This window comes from Mustela putorius, unplaced genomic scaffold, assembly GCF_011764305.1.
Source record: "Mustela putorius furo isolate JIRA1106 unplaced genomic scaffold, ASM1176430v1.1 tig00003858_pilon_pilon_pilon, whole genome shotgun sequence".
In the NCBI taxonomy this organism is placed as follows: domain Eukaryota; kingdom Metazoa; phylum Chordata; class Mammalia; order Carnivora; family Mustelidae; genus Mustela; species Mustela putorius.
Window position 1 is genome coordinate 55048844 of NW_025422010.1, and position 17446 is coordinate 55066289.

Below are 17446 nucleotides of genomic sequence, written 5' to 3' on the forward strand. Positions count from 1 at the left end.
GCCCTAGGATCCCTTCCTTACCATTCTGATTCTGGCTGAAAGAACCTTTGTCTTCCAGTTCGGTCTGTGCATCATTGGAACACAAGACTAGGTTTTGAAAGTGCATGATGGCACATAGGCAGGTGGATGGTTCCTGGAGCCTTCGTGTGGCTCCTGTCCTCCACATGGGCAGATTAACCATTTCCTCATAGTCCATTCAGCAACAGGTCTTTTCTTTCTAGCGCTTTATCGACAGGCGTCTTTGGTGTTTTTTGTTTTATTTTGTTTTCTAAACATTTGTGCTCTTTCTAAGTAGTCTGTTTTGGACAGGATGATTATAAAGCCTACCCTTTGTTTCGGCAGAGCTGTCTGCTACTTCTGAGTTTTTCCTTTCATACCCACATCATTTTGTTTTCTGCAATTAAATATTTCACTAGAAGAAATTTTCTTTTTATTCTGCATGTCTTTTATTCTGTCTACTAATTTGAAACTATTTCCCCCAACTTATGTTCCTATTCCTGTACCCGCACCCCTACTCTCGACGCTTCCTCCAGAGCAGCTAATGCACCTCATGGAACAGAACATAAACGCTATAATAGTCCAGAGGTGAATGTCAGTAGAAAAGACAAAACAAGCAAACAAACCAAGCTCAAATTAATTTTCCTTATTTGGGTTTTATTGGGGGAAAACAAAAACAAAAACAAAAAGCTATAACCCAGTCTGGTCAAAGAAACTTATGGAAATTTTCTGAATATTTTGGAAAGGTTTTCTCCATTCCTGTGACAGGCCTCTTTATCTCTCCTCGAGTCCACAAACATGAGTGCTTGCATTTCTGGCTGCTTCCGTTGGCTATCCCTCAACAAGCATGGGGACTCGTCTAAGATGAAGTCAACCATGTGGTTATAGAGGAAAATAAATCTGGAACCTTGATGACTCGCTTCATTAAGCCGCTGAATCGATAAATTCCGATCTTCTCTTTAGAGCTGTGTATTCTCATTTGGATCTCTATTACTTGCTCCAAGAACGCATGATCTGATATACACATGTTTGTGTTTATCTTACATCTTAATAAATTGTATCTTTGGCCCTTAGTTACAACATCATACTTGTTACTTGAATGATCAGAATTTTTATTTTATTTTATTTTTTGAAGATTTTATTTATTTATTTGAGAGAGTGCGTGTGAGAGAGAGAACAAACTGGGTGAAGGATAGAGGGAGAAGCAGATTCCCTGCTGAGCAGGGACCACCCCCATCATGCTGGGGCTCCATCCGGGGACTCCAGGATCACTACGTGAGCTAAAGGCAGACGCTTAATCAACTGAGCCACCCAGGCACCCCTAGAATTTTTATTTAGAGCATTTGGTTGGTTCTTGTTCTCCATGGCCATTCTCTGGGCTCTGTCTGAGCATATTTTGCCTTATTAACAATCTTACTGAGCTGCTTTTTTGCCATGTTTTCTTCCAGAGTGTAGTATCCCAGTGCTTACCGTCTCCAGCCTTAATATACTCCCATTGATTTAATACTTCAAATCACAGTATTTCAGTGTACTTTATTGCTAGGTTTAGCACCACATGCTGAATGAAGAGATGCTCTTGTCTTCCAGAAGCTTGCAGTCTGGTCAAAGTCGGCGCCATCATGTCTACAGGGCTTCTCAGCACTGCCGGATGACACACTCCCCTAGAATACCACAGAAACAGAAAAGTGTGAAATGAAAGCAAAATAGAAATGAAAATCTCACAATAAAATAAGCCAAGTATATTAACTGTAAATTTCATCCTCTGCAAAGAAACAGATAAATTATGGCTTTCCCGGTCTATCAAAATCACAGAGTGAGAGTCTCTTCTGGCAGAGCTAAGGATCCATATGAATGTCATTTGCTTCACAAAACTGGGCATTGGAGAAGCCCTTCTCCCTGTGCACCTGGGTGCAGGTTAAATCTGCTGCTGAGTTCTTGTTTTGCACAGGAAGGCAGTCATGAAACACATGCCATCGCGAACACCTGCTCTCTAGCCATATGAATATTTTTGAACACTGCAAAAATAGGCAGAGAGTAGGTGCAGATACAATTATTGCTACAGATTTGTAATTTTCGAAGGAAAATTGCAGCTTTCGTTACTGCTGTCTAAATTTAGACGAATGAAAGCAGAATCAGCAAAGTAAGTTTTTGATGTATATATGTATAAATGAAGAGTTTGCATCAGAATCTAGGTTTACCAGGTTTCTCCCTTTAAAAAAAAATCTTAATACAAATATTTTAGAAGATGGGGACTGAAGAGTCAGTCTTAAATTTACATACATCATGTTTTGTTCCCGTGAGGTAGTTTATGTAGCCATTTTATTTCTGAGAAGTGAACATAATACCGGAATGGAGTAGAATACTAGAGTCATAACCCCTTCCTTTAAGGCGCTTTTTTCTTACATGAGGTTGAGAAACCAATGAAAGCCACAGAAACTCCCCACAGAAAAGTAAATAAGAACGCCAAAACTTGTGTGCAATTTTAGGACATTATGGATTATTTCTAGCTATTTAATATTTGATATGTTAAACAGCCTTCCCTCACTCAAAACATAAAGTAAATAAAAGGAAAGATGTTCTTTAGGGGAAAAAAAACAGATTCAAAGGTAAATTTAATTGAAAAACTATCTTTTTAGCATCTTCTGGCAAATAAAACATCTTAAAAAAAACAGACTTTTTTTCCTTATATCTAATTAAGCACTTGTAGTATATTCAAGTTTTTATTCCATTATGTGTATACACAGAAAAATTCAGCAAATACACACTTTTTCGTAAACTTTACAGTATTTAAGATGTCATCTGTGTGTATGTAAATATATTTGATTGCACTAAGGATCCAAATATAGTGGTTTATTGGAAAACGTGCTTTCTCCTCGCCTTCTGGGAAGCGTGTGTGTTGACATTCCAGAACTGGCCAGCTGGGTCTACGTCATGAATATCTCAGCATCTTTCTTCTGCTCATTGTCTTTGAGAGGAGACTCACATCTCTCAGCTGCCTTGCAGTCACAACAGGGGTGCAGGCTTTGGTCTGCACTGAAAGCAGGAAGGAAAATAATGAAAGAGACCAAGTTCTGTGGAAAGCAGACTCCCTAGCTAGAACTGTGTCACTAGGACAAACCCACAGCCAGGAAACATATTCTTGTAGGTAAGTATATTGCTGCTCCACACAAGATGGTGATTCTGCTTGGAGACATGACAGTAAGGATGGATATCGAAGACAACTGGCAGTTTCTGTAATAACTGCTAATATTTTCATCCTTCTTCAGTCACTTTTTAGGTAACTTCTTTGGAATATATGGTACCTAGATAAGAATTACTACACCTTCCGAAGCTAAACCTTTTTTTTTTTTAAACCAATAATACCTATTTTTATTTTACTATTTTAAAGATTTTATTTATTTATTTGACAGACAGAGATCACAAGCAGGCAGAGAGGCAGGCAGAGAGAGAGAGAGGAGGAAGCAGGCTCCCCGCTGAGCAGAGAGCTTGATGCGGGGCTCGATCCCAGGACCCTGGGATCATGACCTGAGCTGAAGGCAGAGGCTTTAACCTACCAAGCCACCCAGGTGCCCCCTGAAGCTAAAATCTTAACAAATGAACAAGTTTTCTGAATTCACAATAACAAGAGAATAATATAGGTAAAAATGTTATAAAGGATTTGTGAAGAAAATACACCTAATTCAAGTGAAAGTGGGAGAGTTAATTAGAGGATGGTCATCCGAGGAGTTTTCACTGATGAAGAATGAGGAGAGCAGTTTTCCCAAAGGTCATTATAATGTTAGACAAAGATCACAAGTAGGCTATTTATTTGACAGAGAGAGATCACAAGTAGGCAGAGAGATCGGCAGAGGGAGAGGGGGAAGCAGGCTCCCTGCTGGGCAGAAAGCCCGATCCGGGGCTCAATCCGAGGACCCTGGAATCATGACTTGAGTGGAAGGCAGAGGCTTTAACCCACTGAGCCACCCAGGTGCCCCTAATGTTACCTATATTTATGGTGTGCTTACTATTTGCCAGACACTGGGACTGAATGTCTTATGCATTATGTAGCCCTTGTAACAACTTTACCAGGTAAGTACTACAATTATCCTCACTTTAAGATTAAAAAAACAAGGGACACCTGGGTGGCTCAGTGAGTTAAAGCCTCTGCCTTCAGCTCAGGTCATGATCCTAGGGTCTTGGGATCGAGCCTGGCATAGGGCTCTCTGCTCCTTGGGGAGCCTGCTTCCTCCTCTCTCTCTGCCTTGTTCTCTCTCTGCCTGCCTCTCTTTGTTAAAAAACAAAACTAAACAAACAAAAGAACTGTTCAGAGAAGTCAAGTAATTAGGGGGTCTGGGTGACTCAGTCATTAGGCGTGTGCCTTCGGCTTAGGTAATGATCTCAGAGTTCAGGGATCGAATCGCACATGGGGCTTCCGGCTCAGCAGAAAGCCTGCTTCTCCCTCTCCAACTCCTCCTGCTTGTGTTCCCTCTCTAGCTATGTCTCCCTGTGAGATAAATGAATAAAATCTTAAAAAAAAAAAAAAAGAACGCTCTGATATTAATATGTTTTGCTGAGAATTTAACACAGTTCTCTCCAATGCCACCACCCACACTTTTTAGCATAATGTGGCACTAATTTATCTATAAGCAAAAATGTGGAAACATGAAACTACTTTTGAGGGGTGGAGAATTACAGAGTTGCTAGAAAATAAGTAGACTCCTGAAATCTCAAGAGAAATGTTCAGAGAGGAAGAATAAGCGAGCTCACTTAATAATTTAATTCAGAAGAATCTACTGGAAGATTTATTCAGGGAGATGTCACATAGCAGTGCTTCTCAAACTTTAATGTATATACAAATCATCGGAGGAGATTATTAAAATTTAAACTCAAATTCAGGGGTTCTAGAGTGAGGCCCATGATCCCATTTCTTTCTAGGAAGTCCTTCTCCCTAAGAGAAACTCGACTGCAGTTAACGCTGCTGACCTTGAGAAGGAAGGTCTCTGATTTCTCAGGAATTACTGCAGAGAGAATTTTGAGGGACATATGGGAAGCTCAAAATATATTCATTGAAGAACAAGACAGCTTTGAGTTAGGATTACCAATTTATAAGCTTGTGAGTGCCTCGCCATATTTGTGGGATGAGGATGAGCTAGGATTGTTTGCAGAGACTGCAGTAAGTGTAGATTTGAGCTGCGGAAAACAAAGATGAAAGAGGCTTCGACTCCACAGATGAAATTGAATCCAGCAAGAAGTCTATGAATTGCACTTTCGTTGCCAGCAATGGTATGGAACTTAAGAGTGTTAAAGATGTGAAGAAATCAAATTGTGTCTATCCCCCATTCTCCTGTAGTCTCTTCTCCTTTGGAAGGTGGTAAGGACTGTGTATGTCCATTCAAAACAAACCCTTCTGATTTATAAGAAGCAGTTTTCTCATATCAACTGTAAAGTAACACATTTTACCAATGCTATTCAGAGTAGACCACTGCAGTAGTTCTAAAGACAATGTACACACAAAAGTTTCAGCTAGGAGACAGCAGATATCAGAGCTAATGTGCATAGGCTGAGCACATTTCTGGTAGGACAAATATAAAGACATTAGTTGTGAACTAGCTTATTGAAGTGCATAATTGGATAATGGTAGAATAGATGGGAATTTCTAAAAACAAATCCAGCAGCATAATAATTTTTATTTTGTGTAGTATGATGCAGGTAAAATAAAGCTGAAAAACAAGAATAAAATCTGTCTCTGGCCAACAGGGGCTATGGTGCTCTTTGTGCTTATGCCAAATTTTTAGAGTTTAATGAAGACAAAAAGAATATAAATGTCTCAAGGAGTGTCTTTTGGCTTCAGTGTACTCATAACTTCTCTTAATTAAAACAGAACCCAGCTAAAATAAAAATATGCCTCTTCAACAACATTCATTCATCCATTCATTGAGAAAGTATTTATTGAGTGTTATTATCAGATACTGTAAGAGGATCTGTGGCTTCAGCAATTAAACAAGACTGAATGAGGCCCCTGCTTTCCTGGTGTTTGCACTTGAGTGTGGGGGAATGGGAAATAAACAAAATTAAAATAAATAGAAGGATAATTTCAGATAATGGTAACAAAATAAAGTAGGAACATTGAAGAAAATAAATCTGAGGCAAGGATCTAAACTTAAATTTGACAATAATAAAAGCTTTTGGAAAACTGCCAATTCAGGTGAGCTCTTCATGGTGAGAAAGACTCCGCTGAAAGGTCTGGCGAAAATCGTGCATCATGCAGAAGAAACAGTGCCTGGGCTCTCAGGTTTGGGTGATGTTGGGATGATGAAGAAGGGGAAAGAAAGGAGAGGAATGCTCAGACTGGGCAATAGGAGGGGGCCCAGGAGGGGAAAATGAAGATCCAGGAGCTAAGTCGCACAGCACAGTGGGCATTAAGGCAGCGAGTTAGCCCTGGATTTTAATATGATGGGAAACACGTGGCAGGTTCAAGTGAGCAAGAAAAGTGATCTGAATTTCATTTTTAAAGAAGTCTTCTGGCTGTTGGGTAGAGAATCGTTCGGCAGAGGATGAGCAACAACAGAAAAATAGAAGTTTTCAAACTGTTGAAGGTAAACTAAAGAGTTCTGGCATGGTCAAGTGCACACTAAAATGCCTATTGGCTCTTGAGGGTGGTGTCAACGGGGCAGTTGTTGTTTGGGGAGGTCGTGTTTAGACCTCCGAGTCGTATTTAGCTATCCGAGAAACAACTGTCACACGGATGGCTTTTAGAACCACTGAGGCCAAAGGGAGAACGCGAAGTCAGCAACGGAGACTGAAAGGTATGGGAGGGGAGCAAAGAAAATCTGCCCCTTCCCCCTCCTCCAGAATTCAACATCCCAGAATGGAAGAAATCACTATTCCAAATAGGTGCAAAGAGGGAACTGCGCAGATTTCTTCCGGAGTTCAGTTATGGGCAACACAAATGAGCGGTCACTGAATTCCACTACCTGGAGCAATTGGGAACCCACATTAAAAGAGTTTCACGAGAACCATAGGATGGGAATTCCAAGGCAAGTGAGTTGCAGGGAGAATGTGGACTGAATAAATTAAAACATATTTTTATAGGAACATTGCACCGTAAAAGAAAAGAGAAAAATAAGGTAGCTGCAACAGGGTGCACAACTGAGAGCAGGGTTTATTCTCCAGATAAGGGCACATAAATCTTAAATAAAGTTAACCCTTAGATTATACTCAATGAAACAAACCAAAACAAAATTCAGAGTCTTAGAGCTTCCACATCTTCCACAAGTATCATTTCCACCTATCAAGAAATTTAGCAACATAAATCGGATCCACGGGTAATAAATTTCTTGACAATAATTGCCTACAGACAATAATTAATGCTACTCCTTTTTTTGGAGACACTAAAAAGATAACACACAATAGATACGAATTTTAACAAATTTGTAAATATCTATTTAAAATGTTGCCATATTTTGTTTCTCTCCCAAAGTCCCTTGCATTTCAATTTCCTTTAGTCTAGAAAAATGTTAATTTGTTAATTGTTAATATTACATATAACATATACATCTGCATATGTATTACATATAATATATACATATAATTGTTATATTACATATAATACAGAAATGTATTTCTGAAACTTGACAATTATTGTCAAGAAATTTACTACCTGTGGATCCGATTTGCCTAAATTGACAATCTCCCAACTCACAGAAACCTGGAAAGACAATTTGAGATAGGTCATAAGTAAAACTTTTGGAATGAGAAGGTTTTAATGTCTTAAAAATCCCTCAAAAGGAAATCCTAAATTCTTACAAGAACCTGTTTGAACACAGCCAAATGTTTATTAATATATGTTCTTTAGCTTCTCAGTTGTAATCAAATAATACAATTATCTTAAAAGTGATGTTGTACAATTGGGTTGTCTTCTTTAAGGTTGACTCATTTATACATATTTAAAATAACTTATTTTCCATAATCATTCTTGCTCAAGTCAAAGCGTCATCTCCACATACAGGGTCTTAACTGTTAGAAATCCGATTTGAGAGGTGATTTTATGTTGTTCCACACATACCTTAGGAAAATTATATGTTGTACCAAAAGAGCACCCCCACTGTTATGTTCTGAAGTCTATCTAGTATTTTCATTTATTCCAAGCACTTTTATCTACTGACTAAGCATAGTGCTCTCAGCTATTAATATTTGAACACAAACAACACTGAAGGAGTGATGTTCTAACAAGAACATTTAAGCATCAGCCAGGAAACAAGGGAGTTTTCTGCGATAGGACAGCAGAGCTATCTCTGGTTTTGAAGCATAGCTATTTGTCTACAGAAAGTGAATTCTAGAAGTAGTTTCTTGGCAGGAAAAAAATAAATGAAATTTTACGGAAGTATCATTTATTCTCCTGATATCACTATGTGTTATCAACTATGACCATACTGTTACACTGTAATTTTTAGGAAGTTTTATGACACTTTATGCCTAGAATAGAAACCCTAAAACATGCCAATTACTGGAAAGAGTATAGGAGGATATTGTTCTTATGAACCTTTTTAAAAATGTTGTTTTTTTAAAGTAATATTGGTAGAGCAGATTGTTGGTAGTCTTTCAACTACAAAAGATTGGCAAAACAAAGCTCTTGTTTCTTTGAAGTTTAGTCTTTCATGATGCAGTCTGCCAAAGGGTCAGTTAAAAATTTAAATACAGCACCCAGATTACTCATGTTTTTCCAGCAGCCTACTTGTTATTACACCCATATTTGAGATGTCTCACTAGCTTCCAATTATCCAATTTGAAAGAACTGCATTCTGCTTTCAATTTTTAATGCCTAACTCCTGTGGATTTCAGCATGAGATCTGTGGATAGCAAAGTGTCAGAATATACTGACTTTAAGAGGGCACTTACAGTTTTATAAGGCAGTAAATGATATAAAGTTTCCGTATGTGGATATTTTACTGCATGTTACATTATTAAAGGTATATCAGCTTGCTGTTCCATCTCAGAGCTCTATGGCAGTAAGAGAATGGTGTTTGTGGTTTTGTTTTTATCCCTTGTGACATAATTTAAACTTATAACCCTTGAGAAAAGTAATTTTAATATTTCATCCCCCTTTTTAGGAACGGTTATTCTAAATCAGATTTTGAATGGCAGGTGAACTAAATGTTCTCCCTCATGACAGCTTACAATCTCAGTTTACATTTTATATACTCAGTTGGTCTTTGCTGTTTTGGGGAATCTTAGAAAAATGGCATTTTATTGTATTTTGAAAGCTATTCCAGTGAAAATTAAAAAGTAATGTGAATATACAGTTGTAATTAAGATCTGACTTTGTGTTTTTGGTTTATTATTACATCTGAAACATTTAAAATATATATGAAGGCACATAATAAAATGTATTATTTACAAACAGTTCTCATACACTTTGAAAACAATGTCTGTTTTGTAAATTTGTAATAGGTGTGTTTCTGACATTATTATGATGAACTCATTAATTAGCACATTATTAATTCAATAAATTTGTATCTACTGAATATTTTTAGCCAGGCAAAAATATTAGTAGACATAGGTGATTCCAAACAATATGAACCTCTCTTCTTAGGAAATGGAAGGAAAAATACTCTATAAACATATACACTATAAACATATAAAAACTATAATAAAAGTCATGAATTTGATATTTAAGAGAAATACAAATAACATTTCAAAAGTACTTCCTTCTTTTTTTTTTTTAAGATTTTATTTATTTATTTGACAGAGAGAAATTACAAGTACACTGAGAGGCAGGCAGAGAAAGAGAGAGAAGGAAGCAGGCTCCCTGCTGAGCAGAGAGCCCGATGCGGAACTCGATCCCAGGACCCTGAGATCATGACCTGAGCCGAAGGCAGCGGCTTAACCCACTGAGCCACCCAGGCGCCCCAAAAGTACTTCCTTCTTATTGATATTGGGAAGCAAATATTTTTCTTTACTTTTTATGGTTTTCCCTAACTGGTCTAAGAATTCAATTGACATGGGACAGATGAACAGAAGAAAATAAAATTTAATTCTATATGCATTAAAAATGTAAAAGATTCTTCAGATAGGCAAAATGAGGTATATATGTCATTCTGGACTAAGGAGATAGGGGTAGGGGTGTGAGGCTTCAAAGGGGAGGAAAATTACTCATAAGAAGAATGGAAAGAGTAAATGTTTGCTACATAAATGTTGGCTGGGCCATCTAGAGATAATGGGACATGGAGAACACTATTATGAAACAGGCGTTGCTACACTTCCCATCTACTACACTTCCTGTCTATTACATGTACTTCGTATTTTACTACAGTAATCTATGGTGATAGTTCCCTTTTTGGAGCAGGTTCTATTTAAATTCTTTTAGGCAGTTAGGGTGAATGTCAAAGGTTCTTCTGAAACTTTCTACCTCTCAAAAGCAACTGACCCCTAACAATTCACATGCCAAAGACACACTGTGGGGTGGCAAAACCTGTCCCTTCACTAAGGGTATTTGAAGATAACATCACAAGAGCAAAGGCATGAAATGGGAGAACATGGACTACCTCTACAGAGTAAAGGGTAATCCATATGTAGCATTTTACTGTGTGTGTGAAAGGAAGTATCAGGTGATAAGCCTGAAAAGGCTGAGTGGGAAGGTTCTAGAGAACTGTTTCTTGACACTAAATGATAGGAAAATACTCGGTAAGCAACAGAAATCCATTAAACAGAAATCCATTAATTGGTGTAACTTTAGTAGTGTTTAGGAATAGTAATACCCATTATGGATAAAACAAATGTAAAGAGGATTATAACAGAAAGGGGTAAAAATCTGACACAAATATTTTTATACGGTTTAATTTGGACAGAGTGATTGTGTGGGAAGGGTTGAAAGAGGAGTGGTAAGGACTTGAGTCAGAACACGGTCAAAAAACTGTGCAGAATTTGAAATCTACATGCCAGTATACAATAAGGAAGAAAAAATAATTATCCCAAATCATTGAGGATGATGACATAATCAACAGAATGGGAAATTCAACAAAGGGAAAAGCAGATATAGAGGAATAATTTAAAATGATTTTTCATGTTATTATTAAGGCCTTGGTCGAGCATCCAAATAGTGATGAATAACAGCACTGTGAAAACCTGGCCCGAATTTTGGGAAAAGTTTTGGGTCAGAATATATTAGATTATATGAAGAAGGCAAAGGCTGAAGTCACACGAATGGATGAAACTAATGCAAGTAATGTACAGAAACTTAAAACTAAATGAATATATGCAGGACATCCTCACTACTAGCTAGAGCCCACCCTCATGTGAAAGATAACCGTGGCATACCCCCTTAAGGTGGCCTATGATCCACACCTCTCAGTATTTCTTGCCCTTGTGTGATCTCCTCCTCTTGAGTATGGAGGGACTTATATATAACTCAGCAGAATCACCCTCTTTTTTGGTGAAGTACGTTTTTTTAGAGCTATGGTAATAAATATAGCATATGCTGTGGCTTAATGTACTAATATCTACAAGGAGAAATGAAATATTTAGTAATTTGTTGGGAGACTACATAGTTCTACCTACCTATTCTTTTTAAATCAAGTTAGAAAACATGTTTTTAAATCAAGTTGGAAAAACAAAGGGAATACAGGTAAACATGCATTTAGACTTGGACCTAATTGAGAGATTTTTCTCTCTCTTAACCTCAACTTCCAGCAGTCACCAGGGCCGCGAATCTCAACTCCATATAACTTTTCTTCTTTCCCACTTAAAATGTTTAAATTCAGGCCCATATTTATTACTTGAAGAATTTTAGTAGTTTCAGATTAACGTCTTTGCCTCCAATCTTTTCCCTCATGTTATGATCTCTTCACTATTTGCAAAACTATCTTACTAAAATACTGATCAAAAAGAACTTCCACAAGTCAAAGCGTTTTTTTGTTTGTTTTTTATTTTTTACTAATCAAAGGTTTTATCTGGTTTTTGTCATTATTGATTTCCTAGCACTTACCATGATCCATTATATTCAATAAATTAGGCTTAATGCAAATGAATAAATGCTATTAATTGAATTGCCTTGGTTTTCTTTTTCTTTCTTTCTTTTTTTTTTTTTTTTTTTGAGAATGTTCTTTATGATCTGGTCAGTATCTCTCAGTATTCTATCTGATTTTATTTTTTATTTCTTTAAATATTTTATTTATTAGAGAGAGAAAGTGGGAAAGAGAGAGTGAACAAGTTGGGGGGCAGAGGGAGAGAGACAAGCAGACTCCCCAATGAGCAGAGAGTCTGAGGACCACAAACAAAGGCCTTGATCCTGGGACTCTGGGATTATGACCTGAGCCAAAGGCAAATGCTTAACTGGCTGAGCCACCCAGGCACCCCTCTATCTAATTTTATTGTCACTCACTTTGTTCCTAGACTTATCATCAAGACATAGAACACACAGAAGACATAGAAGCCTTTGTAATTTCACCTTCACATCACCAGGTTCACAATTCCTCAGTTTTGTGCAGAAAACTCTATGCTTGCTTCTATATTGATTACCTAGAAACATTACCTAGAAACAAACCCATCTTTTAAAACCAGGGGTTAAGTTTGTTTTTTTGTTTTTGTTTTTGTTTTTCCCCCTAAACCCTTAGCTGGCCCATCTTTGGAAAGCAAAACTGAGCATCAGTTTCGATTATGCCATAGTTCACACTCCTTAAGATATGTATTCATCTATGATAGTCTTAGTGAAAATTTACTGCATTTGTTTATGTGCATACCTCTTTGCTTTTCATGTTAAAGCACCTTGGCTGCAGAAACCATGCTTTGTTAATTTGCACACCTCTGGTGGGTAATATGGTACTTGACACAGATGAAGATGAGCACTTGTGAGATGCTCTATGAAAATTCCACAACTGCTGTACAGATGGCTGTGACTTTGCTGGTTTTCACCTGTGACACTGGGGACATTTCCTAACCACTTTGTGACTCACTCTGCCAACTCTATTATGAGGATATTAATAGCACCTCATTCAAAGATTCCTTGTGAGGATTAAAAAAGAGTGCTTGGTACATGACATGGAATAAGAGCTCAACAAGTGCTACACGGTATTTTTTAGAAAATTACAGATTTGGTCTGATTCTTAGTTGTAAATTAAGGGTAACAATACCTACCTCAGAGAGTATGAGAAAATTATTTTGAAATGGCCATTTAATCATGTTTATAAATATTTATAAACATGTTAATAAGTATTTTATTTTGAAACAAAATGAAATCCCGAAGCAAACATGTGAGTATTATCATCACAATTTGAATAATGTCAGAAGGAAGGCAGGCTCTTGAAACAGAGTGTACGTGGGAGGATGACTCAGGTCCCAAGAGTCAGCACCAAGGACAGGGAGCCAAGTCTGGGACAAGGTCCGAAGTACAGATGAGGGCCCCATTCATGCTTACTTGAGTAGGGGAGCACACTTGAGCCATACATGGTAGCTTTCTCTGAATATTGTAATGATTAAACAGAAGACCGAATGCAGTTTGTGACAGTTTTGGATTACAGAATGGAAATTGCGGGAAGATCCATGTGAGCTCAAAATAAGGAAGTATTTTCTAAAAGTTAGATTTGTCCACAAAAGGAATCTGTCTCTTCATAGGGAAGTAACCCTTTAAAAGCACATGCTGAATACACAAGTCTGGGGTGCCGGTGTTCTTCTATGAAACAGACTCTAGTTGGCCAAAGGAACTCTAAAATTCCTTTCAACTTTTGTGTTTTGTTATATCATTTTGCTCTTTATATCACACTTTACTTCTCAGCATAATCTTAAAAAATTAACCAATTGTTTCCATTTTCTTACTAATATACAATACAAGGAGATGGATACTTACGACATCTTCTCTTCACCTGTCATTGTATACGTGACAACCAGCGTGACTTACTATATTAGAGAAAAAAAAAATTGAGGCCATCTCAGTTTTAGAACATCCAGCTTTGAAGTTCCTTTAAGCATGAGTTGATTATTTTTTTCTCCTCTTTCAGAAGCAATGCCCATCAAAAGGAGTTGGCTTTTTTTTAAAGCTTTTAAATGAGTTTTGTAATTATTATTTTCATGAATGATTAATCTCTAGCATAAGAAAATTAAGAGGATGCAAATAAGCCTATGGAATTGACTAAAACAAAATGTAGCTTGGTGAAGCAGCAGATGTTGACTATTTCACAGTATCCCTGATCCCAGTTGTGGGGTTGTGCCAGGTCTGTGATGACAACTGAAGCACATATTTTTCAAGCCCCATTGAGACATTTGATCAATGTTCAAGTGGCAGATGAGCCTCATTATTACAGTGTCCGGCAGGTGTAGGCATTCAGAAGGGGGCTGTCATTAAAGTATTTTGTATGTATCTGCTAATTACATTCCTCAGTTCCAAACAGCAGCCCTGATATCCCTGTCACATTCGTCAACTGTGCAGCAGGTAGCAGGGGTACAATGAAACATAAAATACCGCCTTCACAGTCATGTGGAGTTGTGCCGGAATTCTGGGAAAGGGATGATAAGAAAATCCATCCTTTTCTTCCAAATGCCATAAGGGAAAAGTAAAGTGAGTCAGACAGGAAGGCCCCATGAAAGTTACCTGTGTGTGTGTGTGTGTGTGTACGTATATGCTTATAGATATATATGTTTTATTCATTGTTTAAATTAGTAATAATAGTTTTTCTTACAATAAATTATTCGTTTACATAATTTGTACCTATGCTATTTTATTTAATACTTAAAAAGGACAGTCCATTTAATTCCATGAATTTGAAAATAAGATAGTTTCAATGATGTGTCCAGAGATAGAGCCACAAAAGGTAGACCCAGAATTTCACTTGTGACTTTTATTTCTAAATTTCCGGCCACTCTCTGTCTACCCACATTGCATCTTGTTCGGGCTTGTTACCCAAACTTTAAATTGAAATAAATGAATAGAAAACATTAAAGGAGAAATAGAGCAATATAAAGCTTTGTGAGATGTAATTGGATTTGCCCTGTGCACATCATCAATAGTCAATTTGTTTTATTAGTTCTGAAATGTGCTCTGCAATCAGTTTTATGAACCACTCTATTGGCTTTTAGATACAACAACAGAGTCAAATGTCCAAACAGCTATCAGCAACATAACTTCAAATTTTAGATCATTTCCCCATCAGCACTTTCTTCTGACCTGCCTCAGCTAGTTAGACTATGGAGTTAAAAAGTAATGAAAAAGTGCATGTTGGAAAATTCTTAAACTATAAAACAGCTAGACTATAATAGTTCTTAAAATTCTGACTTCCAAATAATGACTTACTTTGCAAAATAAGATTCTGATCAAAATATTTACAAAAATCTGTTTAAAAAAAATAAATAGGGGGCGCCTGGGTGGCTCAGTGGGTTAAAGCCTCTGCCTTCGGCTCAGGTCGTGATCCCGGGATCCTGGGATCGAGCCCCGCATCGGGCTCTCTGCTCTGCCTGCCTCTCTGCCTACTTGTGATCTCTCTCTCTCTCTCTCTCAAATAAATAAAATCTTTAAAAAAAAAAATAAATAAATAGGATTTTAAACAGCAACATTTTACACAGTAAAAGAGTGATTTTTATATCTTAAGGTTTTAGATATTTTTGTAAACTTAATTGTAAAAATTTAAATATATATATATATATTTACCCACCATATCAGAATCTAAATTATACCACAATTCTATAACTATAACGCCCACTTCATTTACTTTTTCTGTGTTAAGCTTGTTTACGTTACAACTATTTTAATTCAGTTAAAGAATAAATTGAGGGGCACCTGGGTGGTTCAGAGAGTTAAGGCTCTGCCTGCAGCTCAGGTCATGGTCTTAGGGTCCTGGGATCAAGCCCCATATCGGGCTCTCTGTTCAGCAGGGAGCCTGCTTCCCTCTCTCTCTCTGCCTGCCTCTCTGCCTACTTGTGATCTCTCTCTATGTCAAATAAATAAAATCTTTAAAAAAAAAGAATAAATTGAGCATATGATAATTACTGTCTTTTATATTTTTATTACTTTATTTTTTTAACCCATATTTTTAAGGGGCAATGGGTTTGGGAAATTAACCCATTCTCCTCACTGTTTCCAACAAATGTTGACTCTCTCACTCTCATCCTTTTCCAATCCTTCTTCCCAACTGTAGCCAGAGTGATCTTCCTCAAGTGCAAATCTGTTCATTTATCTACCACATCATCATCCTTCAATAGCTACTTATCGAAGATGATATAAATTCCAGTGTCTTAGCCCAACATAGAAGGCTCTTCACTGTGTAGACTACTCCTGTTGTTTCAAATACAACTCCTGCCATTTACCCTGATGTAGACTGGGACCTTCCTGGGTGGCTCACTCCCAGGACCATATGACTCTTGATCTTGAGATCACTGACTTCTAGCCCCACGTTAAGTGTAGAGATCATTAGTTTACTATTCCTTAGGGGTTCATCCTCAATTCCCATACTCCTTTTTCTTCTGTAGTACTAGAATTTAGGATTATTAGGTGAAGCATAGTTGCCTTTAAAATAATGCATTTCCCAACCTCCCTTGAAGTTAAGCATAGCTTTGTGGTTAGATTTTAGACAATGGTATCTCTGACGTCATGTGGCATCCTTTCAAAATTCTCCTGTGGTGACAGTTGACATGCATCCTCTGTCCCTCTACTTCATTGTTTTTCCACGGCTCTCCAGAATAGGGTAACTGACGTTCACACCAGATGAGACATCAGACTGTTAATAGGTGCCAAGGTCATCAGGAATTTGTGGTGCATAACCGAGAGTAGCTTTGAATCACCAACTTCCAAAATCAATTTAATACAGAGAAAAATGCCCTCCTATCTTGTTTAAATCACTATAATGTTTAGGTCGCTTGCTGTAGAACCTAATTCTAACCAATTTATCATTTTTCAAGATCAAACTCAATTTTAACACTATGAGAACTAAAATTAGATTGAGTTACATACAACTGTAATTTCTGTAGGTCAAAGAATCAAATATCTTCAATTTCATATGGTCCAATTTAATAATGCTAATAGCAGTACCTTTTTTTACTGTATCTTGTATAATACTGTAACACATCTTTCTCAATTGTACCATGCTATATTTAATATTGTAATTATTTCTTTACATTTCTATCTCTGAAACAATCATGAGCGCTTTAAGAGAAGACACCAGACTTAGTCTCAAATTCTCAAGCTAGAACGTAATTTCTAATTCTTAGTAGACATAAGTACTTTTTAATGGAAGGGATGAATCAATTATATATGGTATTTCAATTTGCACTGCTGTAACTTTTTAAATTGCAAGCCTTTTGATATCAATTTCTAAATATTTTCACAGCTTATTTAATTTCCGAATATGCCATTTACTGATTATTTCCTCACTCAATAGTGTCTGTGGTTTGGGAAAAGATGAGTGGTGTTTCATTGTGGTTCATTGTACTAATAAGTACTTAAAGACTTTCAAATAAAATCTATGAGTCCAGTTCTTCTCAACCAGTC

General features: G+C 37.1%; 1 long non-coding RNA gene across 1 annotated transcript in view; it reads right to left on the minus strand.

The window, feature by feature from the left end:
- Nucleotides 1-652: 652 nt before the first annotated feature.
- Nucleotides 653-17446, minus strand: part of LOC123387651 — a 59012-nt gene continuing 42218 nt past the window's right edge. Inside the window, exon 3 of the long non-coding RNA XR_006602170.1 lies at nucleotides 653-1658. This is a non-coding gene — a long non-coding RNA (uncharacterized LOC123387651). The remainder of the gene's footprint in view (nucleotides 1659-17446) is intronic.